The sequence below is a fragment of the Cyprinus carpio genome, chromosome A22, assembly GCF_018340385.1.
Source record: "Cyprinus carpio isolate SPL01 chromosome A22, ASM1834038v1, whole genome shotgun sequence".
Lineage (NCBI taxonomy): Eukaryota > Metazoa > Chordata > Actinopteri > Cypriniformes > Cyprinidae > Cyprinus > Cyprinus carpio.
The window spans coordinates 12,141,219-12,153,226 of record NC_056593.1 but is presented as its reverse complement, the minus strand read 5'-3'; the positions used below and the strand labels follow the sequence as shown (position 1 = coordinate 12,153,226).

Below are 12,008 nucleotides of genomic sequence, written 5' to 3'. Positions count from 1 at the left end.
ATGCATTTGAATGTGTAGTAACTTGAATACTTGTTATCATGCAATAATTTTTTCTTGGCCTTCAAAAACTGAATTCTCAGACCTTTGAATTGTAACTTTTGCTTCTGATTCAATCATCATCACAAACGCTGTGAGCTTCCTGAAGACAAGGGGCGCCAGACAGGGGGAAATAGTGGAACAGAGTAACAGGGGCCCATGGCGAGGGGGAGCCCGATTGTGAACACGGACGTCTCGTTAAAGAAGGTTCCAAAAGGGGGTTTCCACAACAATGCCATAGAAGAATCATTTTGGTTCTCCAAAGAACGATCTTTCAGTTCTTAAAAGAACCATGTTTTTCTTAATGTGAAAAATATTTTAATAAACTCAAGAACATATTTCCACCATAAAGAATCTTTTGGTGAATGGGAACGGTTTCTCCATGTAACAAAAGATTCCAATAAGGAACCTTTTTTTAATAAAGTAAAGGGTAGAATTTACCCCTATATTTTCCACAAAATGCAGGTGACATCAAAAAATTTCTTTACACTGTGAATATCTTGGGCAGCCTGATATAACCGTTATGGTGGTTATGCCATCTGAGCTCCTGAAACTTTTCCTTTCTTTAGAGGTAACATTTGACTGAAACACCACAGAGGAAAAACATCAGAGTTGGAGGTTCGGCTGCCTCCCTGATTTCCCCAAGGACTTGATCTGATATGGACAATAGAGTAGGTTTACATTTTCATGTGTTGGGTCATGGACTGATTTTACAAGGACAGAAAGAATCACCTGCCAGTCAAATGGAGAATGCAGCAGGCTCAGCTCAGCCCATTTCCTAAATGTGTTGGTAAATTCACAGATGATATACAACTCTACAGTGTGAGTAAGTCACTCTCATATGAGACTAAATTTCACACTAGGTGACTAAATGTCAATCTTTAGCCACAGACCAATAAATTGTTAGATTTCACCTTGCCAGGGGTTGAGAATACGTTTACCACAGATGCTTTTACCCGTCGCCTACACTTGAACACTGAGAGCATTTGAGAGGCTGCTTCCTTCATTAGTGAACAGGAATAAGGCATAAGCTGCAATCTCACTTGAGTGAATGCGGACAACATAATTAATATTCATGAGCCCAACAGCTTATTAGACCATAGAGTATTTTATATTACTATTAGTAGTAGATTTAATAGAAGTAGTAATATTTTACTAGTATTGTTGTTAGATTTTTTGACATGCTTCATTGACTGATGTTTTGTTGTTTTGCTTTCAGTTGTATTGTAAGACTTTATATATATTTTGCATTTTGCTACAAAAATATGTGGCATAATGTTGAATAATATTATTTGATCTTTTTTTTTTATTTTATCTTAATTTATGATATATTTAACTACAAAATATTGTTGCATAATATTGTATACTGTATATATTTTATAATATCATACGTTTAATAAGATTTCATATTTTGATGCAATTTTATTTTATACTATTTTGTATATTGCTACATAAAATGCAGCACAGTAATTAAATGAATTGGTTGATATAAATGTATCAAACTCCTAACAGTAGAGTCTTCATGACAGTGAAGAGTTTTCAGAGCCACACGCTGCCTCTACTGTTAGATGTCGTAACTACCTTTTACTAAGTTTTTTTCCATTAACAGCCACTTAAAAGTAACTGTGTATTCTGATTAAATAAAACCATCATAATTATTCCTTGAGGTTGTAAGGGATAGATGTATAGTTCATCTTTAACTCAGTTTTCCTAGCTATAATTAATCCTAATTAATACCATATGACAAAGATGTGGTTGTTATGCTAAACCACAACCACAAGTTGGTAGCACATTACTCCCAAACAGTGGACCAGATAAAGCATAAATGCTTCTGAGTGGATAAATATGTGACCAATTGTCTGCTTTTTGTCTGCATGTCATCTACAGCAGATCACAACAGAAGACTTAAAAATTGAGAGGTTCCTTGATAGTGAGGGTCCAGCCAAACCTAGACAAACAATATTTTTTAGTTGCATTAGACAAGGCAGAATGGAGCAAAGGACAGAGAGAAATCACCTGTCAGTCAAATGGAGAATGGAGCAGCCCTTTTTCTTAAATGTGAAGGTAAACACACAGCAAGTAAAAGCTTCTGATTGGCTAAAGATAGATATGTGGTGCATGTGGAGTATGCTTGATCTTTCTGTTTTTAGAGGAAATGTGTGTTACAAAACTCACAGTGAATATGAGACTGAATGGACACCCGGGGTCTCAATCTGAGGTCTCGGTCAGACCAGGACAGACAAAAACTTATTTATACAATAAGTTTGGACAATAACTCCTCATGTGTTGGGAGGGGATCTACATCACAAGGACAGAACAAAATCACCTGTCAGTCAAATGGAGAATGGAGCAGCCCTTTTCCTAAATGTGAAGGAAAGGCGAAAGTCTCTGACTGAACAGAGATAGATCTGTGGCTCACATGGAGGATGACTGATCAGATCTTTCTAATTTTAGAGACAATATGTGTTGGCTAATATCTGGCTAATATTGAGATTTCTTCATGCCACCTTTTCTTGATAACAGTGATGACAGTCTCAGGCAAATGTGGGCCACCACCAGACGTGAACGATGCAGATACAAAAGAAATGACGAAAAATGAATACAATACACGGGAGAGAGTTGAATACAGCTGCTTTAATAAATACACATTGGATCAGCGTCCACCTTTCTCCAAATACTTGACCTGTGAACAAGGAGAATGGAGAGGGAATATTAAGTGTTTAAGTAAGTATGAACACTCTTCACCATAAACACATCATGATGTAATCTTGTAGTTGAAGTTGTAGGTTGTGATGATTAGTTAATGAATGTATATTGTGACACTGATAGCGATATGCTGGGTTTATTTCAGAGCCCTGTACAGTGAGGGAGAGTGGAGGAAATGAATAGAAGAGGAATAGACTTGGCCTATGCTGATCGGCAAAAGATGTTCGCACCCCATAGTGAAGAATTAGTTAGTTGTTAGCAACTTTACAACTAACAACTAACTAACTTGAATTTCTTGCAAATAAAACTAAAGAAACGGTAAAAGTAGTATTTAAAATGAACATGTTTGAAATTAATATTAACCCATTTAATGCAAGCTAAGTGAACATACATGTATGCATTGTACAGAGTACAATGAAAATTTTGCAAAAACTGTATAATAGAAAGTTGAAAATAATAATGAGTGTATATACATATATATATCTTTTCTGTTTTTTTTTTTGTTTTTTTTTACTGTCACACAAATATGGGGGAAAGGAAATACGTGCGTTATTTAACTTTTTTTTTACATTGTGCCATGTGCTCTGGGTTTTCTGCTGATTAAAGATTTGACCACTGAAATGCTTATATATATATTATATATATATATATATATATATATATATATATATATATATATGACCATGATTTACATAAGACAGAGCAATAATATATAAAATATGGACCCTTTAATATTTATATGCATTAAACTGGAATGCCAGCCATGCTATATGAATGTGTACTTTCAGACAAGTCTACGTAAAATACATCTACGTTTTAGACTCTTCAAAATAAAACATTCAGCTAATATAATTGCACAAACATGGACCAAAATTTACAATTCTGTTCCGATTAAGCCCATAAAATTATTGAGACGTTTTGCATTTTAGACTACAAACTGAACTCAGCGACCTGAAGAGGAGGGCTGACAAGTTTTCAGTGAATTGTTTTTTTTGTTTTTTTGTAGGCGGTGCAGAGTCCTGTTTGGTGGGACAGAGGGAAGGGGACGGTTGCTTTCAGCTACATTACACAGACTTCAAAGATTCATATCATCACCGCTCGAGACTGTTCATGAATAAACAGCTTTTGGAAAACAGGTAATCTGAGGTTTTTATCAGTACTAATTTATGTTTAATACTACTGAAATCTTTGCATTGATTTGTGATAATTAACTAAATATTTGGTAGGTGATTCAGTCAATACTGTTAAGTTAATTAACTTTGTAAACTGTACATTTGTTATGTTTTACAGCTTAAAATGAAAAACTGCAAGATATTTCTCTTTCTTCTATTAATGATCATGGCTGTCTCAACAAATGCTCAAGGTAACACAATGATACACAGAGGAGCAAAAGCAGATGTTTTAAACATCCAGTTTGTTGAACAATATATAATAATATCTTGTTTTATATATCACATTTATTTATAATGCCAGTCTGAATTTATATATTGTTTTTGTTCATTTTCCATGAAAGTTCATTGACCATAAAACCCAAATGTAGGTCTAAATTTGAAGTAAAGTTAGCAGACATGCTTTATTCCAGTAAAACTATAAAAGCTTTCTTTTAATAATGGTTTAATTTTATTCATTTTTCTACAGAAGTTACCTGTGAGGGTGAACAGCTCATCAATGTTGACATTGTAGTTGGAAATCCAGGTAAGGCTCCACCTTATAAACCTGGACATATTTTTAGTTTTTCGATGCACTGATGTGAACCTGAAGATGCACGGACAACGAACAATTGAATGTCTGTCAAATGGAAATGGGGATTATCCATATCCAAAATGTGGAGGTATGAAGAAATACTGATATAATATACCTAAGTATTTAAGAATTGTTTTGTTGAAAATGTTTTGTCAACATGCAAATGTTGAAAATGTTCGTCATGTATAATAAATGTATGTACAAATATATATATATACAAGTACAGGTCAAAAGTTTGGAAACATTACTATTTTTAATGTTTTTGAAAGACGTCTCTTCTGCTCATCAAGCCTGCATTTATTTGATCAAAAATACAGAAAAAAAACTTAAAATAATAGTTTTCTATTTGAATATCTGTTAAAGTGTAATTTATTCCTGTGATGCAAAGCTGAATTTTCAGCATCATTACTCCAGCCTTCAGTGTCACATGTAACATCCAGTCTATCACATGATCATTTAGAAATCATTCTAATATTCTTATTTATTATGAGTTTTGGAAACAGTTCTGCTGTCTAATATATTTGATGAATAAAAGGTTAAAAAGAACTGCATTTATTAAAAAAAAAATAAAAAAAATTCTAATAATAATTTTCTTTACTATCACTTTTTATCAATTTAACACACATCCTTGCTGAATAAAAGTATTGATTTTTTTAAAAAAAAGAAAGAAAAAAAATGACTGACCCCAATTAACTTACTGACCAGTAGTGTATATATTGTTATTACAAAATATTTATATTTTAAAAACATAGCTTCTTCTTCCTTTTTTTTTTTTATTTTGATTTTTTTTTTTTTTTTTTTACTTTTTATTCATCAAAGTATCCTAAAAAAGTATCACATGTTCTGAAAAAATATTAAGCAGCAGAACTGTTTCCAACTTTGACAATGAATCATCATATTAGAATGATTTCTAAAGGATCATGTGATAATGATCCTAAAAATTCAGCTTTGCATCACAGAAATCAATGATAATTTAAAGTATAATAAATTTAAAAACAATTATTTTTTAAATTGTGATAATATATCACAATATTACATTTTTTTTTTTCTGTATTTTGTGATCAAATAAATGCAGGCTTGAATGAGCAGCAGAAACTTTCTTTCAAAAACATTAAAAATAGTAATGTTTCCCAAACTTTTTGACCTGTACTGTATATATATATATATATATATATATATATATATATATATATATATATATATATATATATATATATATATATATATATTCTTGATAAAAAAAAATGAAAGAAAATAAAGTTAACATCTATGTGTTTATTCATTAAACATCTATAGTATAAATACATCAAAAATTCACACATAAAAGCAGTAATGACTAGTATTTAAATCTCTCTCTAGATGTTACATGTCTTCTAAACACAAAAGAGAAATACATCAAAATGGATCGATTCCCTGATTTTGAGTGTCCAGTCACACCTGGATATAATTTAAAACGTTTTCATGCAATGGACAAGGACTGATAAATGGAGCACAGAGAGAAATCACCTGTCAGTCAAATGGAGAATGGAGCAGCGCTATTCCTAAATGTGAAGGTAAACACAGAGAAAGTTAATGTTTCTAATTGGCCACAGATAGATTTGTGTAACACATGGAAGATGTTTGCTTGACCAGATCTTTCTGTTTTTAGAAACAAAATGTAATGCAAATCTCTCAGAGAACATGAGATCAGATGTCTTTCATGTGTTGGGAGGGGATATACATTACAAGGACAGGAAAAAATCACCTCACATGTCAAAAGGAGAAATAAACAACAATAACACTAAAAAAAACACAAACAAATAGAAAGTTAATGTTTCTAATTGGCCACAGATAGCCATCGGTAAGGTCACAGGTCACAGTTTTCTTAGTCAAGTACTTAGCATGTTCTGCAAGCATCACTATTGCTCATATTAAAAATAGATGCTGAGGTGTTGGTACAAAATTCATCAGCACACAAGTTTCTCTTCACTTGAGCCACAAAAGCAAACAACTAGCAACCACCCAGAACAACCTAGCAACGCACAAAACAACCTATAAACTAGCACTGAGGTGAACAAGCTTGCATGGATCAAACAAACAACAAATTTCATTTCTAAATTTAATTTGGATCTAGTTTTTATTATAACATATTACATTATATTATATGTGGGTGCATATCATATAATTATATCATATCATATTATATTCTGAATATCTCTTCAATATATTGTCTTTTACTTAAATATTTTATTCAAATGACCTCATTCTCAAAGTTAGTAATATTTATAGCATGTTCTATGCTTTAGGTCAGACCACCAGTTGCGGGCCACCACCAGAAGTGAACGATGCAGATACAATAGAATTGAAAAAAGATGAATACAATACAGGGGAGAGAGTTGTATACGGCTGCTTTAATAAATACATATTGGATTTGAGTCCATCTTTCTCCAGATACTTGACCTGTGAACAAGGAGAATGGAGAGGGAATATTAAGTGTTTAAGTAAGTATGAACACTCTTCACCATACACACATCATGATGTAATCTTGTAGTTGAAGTTGTAGGTTGTGATAATTTAGTTAATGAATGTATAGTTGTGACACTGATAGTGATATGCTGGGTTTATTTCAGAGCCCTGTACAGTGACGGTGGAGGAAATGAATAGAAGAGGAATAGACTTGGCCTATGCTGATTACATCACCTTTGCGTGTCAGAGGGGCAAAGTTTTAGCAGGTGTTAGAGAACTAAGACAACAGTGTGATGATGGAGTGATAACTTTACCTGAGTGTGTGGGACGATGGGGATAAATCATTGCTGAAGCAACAAAAACAAATGTAGCAAATAAAAAAATATTGTTCCCAATTCAATTTCTAGATTTTGGATTTATTGCAAGTAAAAATAAGAAATGCTAAAAGCAACATTTAAAAATTGTGCATGTTAAAAGCTACACTAAACATTTAATGCCAGCTAAGTGATATGTACAATATGTATTAAATAAAATAAAATTATTATTGATAATAATACACAATAATAAAAAGAAAAAATAGGCACAGACCATCGAAAATGTTTAAGGGAACCGCAAAGTGACAAACATGGCTGGGACATATTTATCAATGTTTGCTTTGAAAGGTGAGATTTTTGTTTATTTTAACATCCTGATCATACAGTTCCTTTGCTTCTTCTTTCTTTTTCTTTTTTTTTCCTTTTTTTTATTATTAGCCTAAATAAGCTGACAAAATACACAATTACGTAAACTGTTAACTTTAACTTACTTTACAACTTCCCTTAAAAAAATCCCTTAAAAAAAAGAGTGCATGAGATTTGCAAATAGAGCCGAACTGCTGAACGTGTTTTAAGGTTTAGCAGAAAAAGAGTGCTTATTCAACAAATTGGTTTAAGCTAGTGAGAATTTTTGCTGTTTGCTTTGAAAGGTGAGATTTTTGTTTATTTTAACATCCTAATCATATAGTTTCTTTGCTTCTTCTTTCTCTTTCTTTTTTTTCTTTTTTTTTTTATATTTAGCCTACACTGAAAAAAACGATTCGTTATCTGAACAACCATTAATTATAAAAGTAAATATATTAAACACAAAAAACTTAGTATTTATAACATTCAATGTCCTACTTACAATATATAGTTCATGTAACGCAAAAACATAAGTTACAAAGTGAACTTAAGTGTATGCATAAATAAAATGAAAGAAAATAAGTCATGACAACTACTAGTACAATCAGGGGCGTCGAACTGGGGGTAAAACCAGTACTGATTACCAGGGCCCCAAAGGAAGAGAGGGCCCTTGAAAAGTCTGGAATATATTTTATTTTACATGGATATTTTCATTTATTTTACATTGATATTTTCATTGCTGTTTCCTGCCAAGGAGACATTTTGTGAAGCACATGTGAAGACGGTGAGAAGGGGTAAGCTAACTTTTTTTGAAAACTAAGTATGATATTAGATCTTGGCAATTTACCATCAATGAAAACCTAATTTAATTTGTGTGTGTGTGTGTGTGTGTTAGGGGGTGAAGAAACGCATTTCTGAAACGCAATGTGATGTAGATGCTGAAAAGAGGTAACGTTAAGCTTACTTAATTTGTCTCTTAACGTATAACGTTACTCGTTTATTGCGTTTGTGATCTAAAAAAGAACTTTTAAACTGAATTTCTGAATCGCTTAGAATAATGCTTCAGTAATTAGAAACGTGTTATGAATACTTATGAAAACATTGAGTTTGTACGTGTAAACCCATTCCAGATTAATAATAATAAAAAAGTTAGGTCACTAATGTTCTCATGTTCTCTATAAGTGGCAGTCCAGGCCAGGGCGCAGGTTAATTTTGAGGTTTGGTTTATATTATATTCTAAAATATATGCTACATGTCAATATGTATGCATGATAATTAAGTAATGGTGATTAGCATTCTCCAATTAGCTTTACAACACTCTTGTCACTGTATAAATTTCAGGTCATTGTTGTGGTGTATAGATTTTTATTTTCTCTTTCAAAATTAATTTTCCTTCCAACTTTATTTTCCATCAGCAGTTTCACTGTCATTATAGATGAGTTGGTCAAATAATGCCTTCATTCACAAACTCTATGGAGTCACTGTATAGTTGTGATTTTGTGTGTATGCATCATAACACGCTGCATTTTGTTTTACTTTTCAGACCAGCCTTGTGGAACAACGTAGAGAAGTTGTAATTCTATGCTTAATTGTCTGCCTCTCTGAAAATCCTGAGAATCTCATCAAGCACCGTCAGGTGAGCATCTGAAATTGATCAAAGTTACTCTCCAAACCTAAATAAACAACTTGTATAAAGGCAGTTAATTAAATTAAACCAACATAGATAGAAAATAAAATGAATGGCTGTAAGTCACTTATTTTATTTTAAAATATAAAATGTCTATTTCAAAATCTTATTTTTTGTGTTATTTAACTGCAATGTATTTTTTGCACTAAGAAACAATCTGAAAAAATATAAAGTGGTGTTGTAGGTAAATACACATTTGCTTTATGTTTTTTATTTTATTTTTATAGGATACTCATGGGAATAAGGAGGAACTGGAACTGCTCACACTTAAAATCATCAAGAAAGGTGGCTCAACAGATGATCCATTACAGACTGGGATAGTGCTGGAAGGCATAGAGGTGATGACGAGATTGGCAGGTGTTGCGAAGGCTTGTGTTTTTCTGCTTGGCCTAATTTAAGCAATTAATCTGAGTTACCCCAAAGAGCTCAATGAACAATGTTTGTCTGCAACTGTTTGATTACATTCTTATTTCATTCTTACGATGTTTTTTGTGTGTTCCAAAAGTAAATGTGAGAAAGATTGTTGCAAAGGGTGAAAAAAAGTGACCTATTGTAGACCTATTGTGTCTTACAAACAAAAGAAAAAGAAAATGCTTTTTTTTTCTAGTTTTATTAGGAATTCTGTACAAATTAAATGCTGGAATAATGTAAATCCTTAAGAAGTGTTGCAAAGGGTTAAAAAATCAAGGAATTAACCTGTTAGAAGTGAACTTCCATTTGTATATTTGTCACATTTTTGTTGTACATTCATGATGTGTGGTTTTAGGGCTTCACCGTATAAACTGAAATGCTTAAAAAAAAAAAAAAACATAAATAAACTGAAATGCTTTTGTGTAATTTGCTTGGTTTAATTTATTTAAGATATTAAATGTACTGTAAGTAGACCAATAGCTGAAGATCTAAAATCATTTAAAATGTTAAGTTGGTTTCAACTCAATTTTTAAATATAAATAAGCTTAAATGTTCTGTTAACCGACTTGAAATTCTTGGTAATTGATGTTGTTTTTTTTTTTTTTTTTTTTTCTTACTTGGTTTTTTTTTTGATCTTTATTTTTCTTTTTTTTTTTTTTTTTTTTTTTTTTTTTTTTTTTTTTTTCTGTTTTTTTTTTTTGTTTTTTTTTTTTGTTTTTTTCTGTAAATGTTGAATATTTTGAATAGTAAGTAAAGAATGTTGAGTGAACTCAAATATTTAAGTTCATATAACAAAGATTATCCTTGTTTATTTTAAGTAAAATTGTTTCCAAGTTGGGTTTACTTAAAAAGGTTTGTTGCCAAAATGGTTGCATAGATATTTTAAGTAATTTACCAACACAATCATTTTTACCCTAGTGTAAATAAACCCAATGTGAACAATTAAAGCTTCTTTTTGCAAAATACACAATTAATGTCAACTGTAAACTTACTTTACAACTTTCCTTAAAAGAAAATACCATATTGTTTTACATTACAGTTCTTCTGAACTGCTAAAACCCAATCTCTATACCAAATTTCTCACTAGCATAAACCAATTTGTTGAATAAAGCACTCTTTTTGCTAAACCTTAAACACGTTTTTAGCAGTTAGGCTCTATTTGCAAATCTTATGCACTAACTCTTTTTGCAAAACTCTCAAACACATTCACTTTAACACTTATCACACTGTGATTGATGCAATTCTTTATTTGTTTGTGTTGTGAGCATTTGCAGTGTGTTTTTTATTTTATGATCATTCGAATATTTTCATTCACATGTATTGTCAAACTAATAAATATGTATCACAAATTTGCTAGTGATTTTCTATTATTAATATGTTTTATGTGGAGCAACTCATGCACACACAGTCAACATCGCTTCAGAATACAGCTTGAAATTCAAACTATTACACCGAGTTTGGTTTCCTTTTACATTCAACTGTTTCCTCACATTTTATTTACATTTTGGGGTTTTACTAACTTAAAAGAGGTTGAATAGAATAAATTCCCTCTTTTAAGAAAACTCTTTTAAGCATTTTATTTAAATAGAACTAAGTCTTTCGATGAACCAAAGTAATCGGTTTACTATATACTAGAGCAGGGAATTTCAAATTGGAAACAAAATATTCAGAAACATCATTTTTACAATTGTCAAAATTTACTTAATTATGTTTAACACAATATTTTTTACACATTTATATATATTTTTTATGATTACTGTTTTTTTGTTTTCTTTCTGCTTTTTAAAGAAATCGTGAGAATATTTGTGATTAATCTATTCTACTCAGAAAAAAAGTATTTAACATTTGTTTTAAAAAAAAAAATCTGCACTAGTTGAAAACAAATAAGTTCTACAGGACGTAAATGAGAGTGAAATTATTTTACAGTTAAATCAGTTTGTTATATCTTACATATAATAAAATAAGTTAGCTCATTTATTTCCTATACTATATACTAAAGACAGTATTGGGGAAGTAACTAGTTCAGTCATGACAACTCTCGGAAACAGTTTGTATAACATTGTATCAATGTAAATGGAGATCTATATAGGTTTGGTATTGGCGGACTAGATCTGCTACATTGCTGCTGCTGCAGAGCAAGTATGACTTGCTTCTGCAAAAGAACATAAAGACATGCTGCTGCAAGAAGAGAGAGAGGTAGATCCCTCAACACGGCAGAGATACACAGAGCTCAAAGTGAACTTAATCTAAGACAGTTTTGCTGAACAGCGGGCAAGCAGGCTTGATGGGTGTGCTTCCGGGCAATGGGCATGGAATTCCTG

General features: G+C 31.5%; 1 long non-coding RNA gene and 1 pseudogene across 1 annotated transcript; both read left to right on the top strand.

Annotated features, from left to right (window-relative positions):
- LOC109059363 overlaps positions 1-12,008 on the top strand; it is an 83,054-nt pseudogene that overhangs the window by 55,417 nt on the left and 15,629 nt on the right.
- LOC109059333 lies at positions 8,459-9,868 on the top strand. Its single transcript, XR_006153173.1, has 3 exons — positions 8,459-8,537; positions 9,133-9,225; positions 9,504-9,868. It is a non-coding gene; the product is annotated as an uncharacterized LOC109059333 (long non-coding RNA).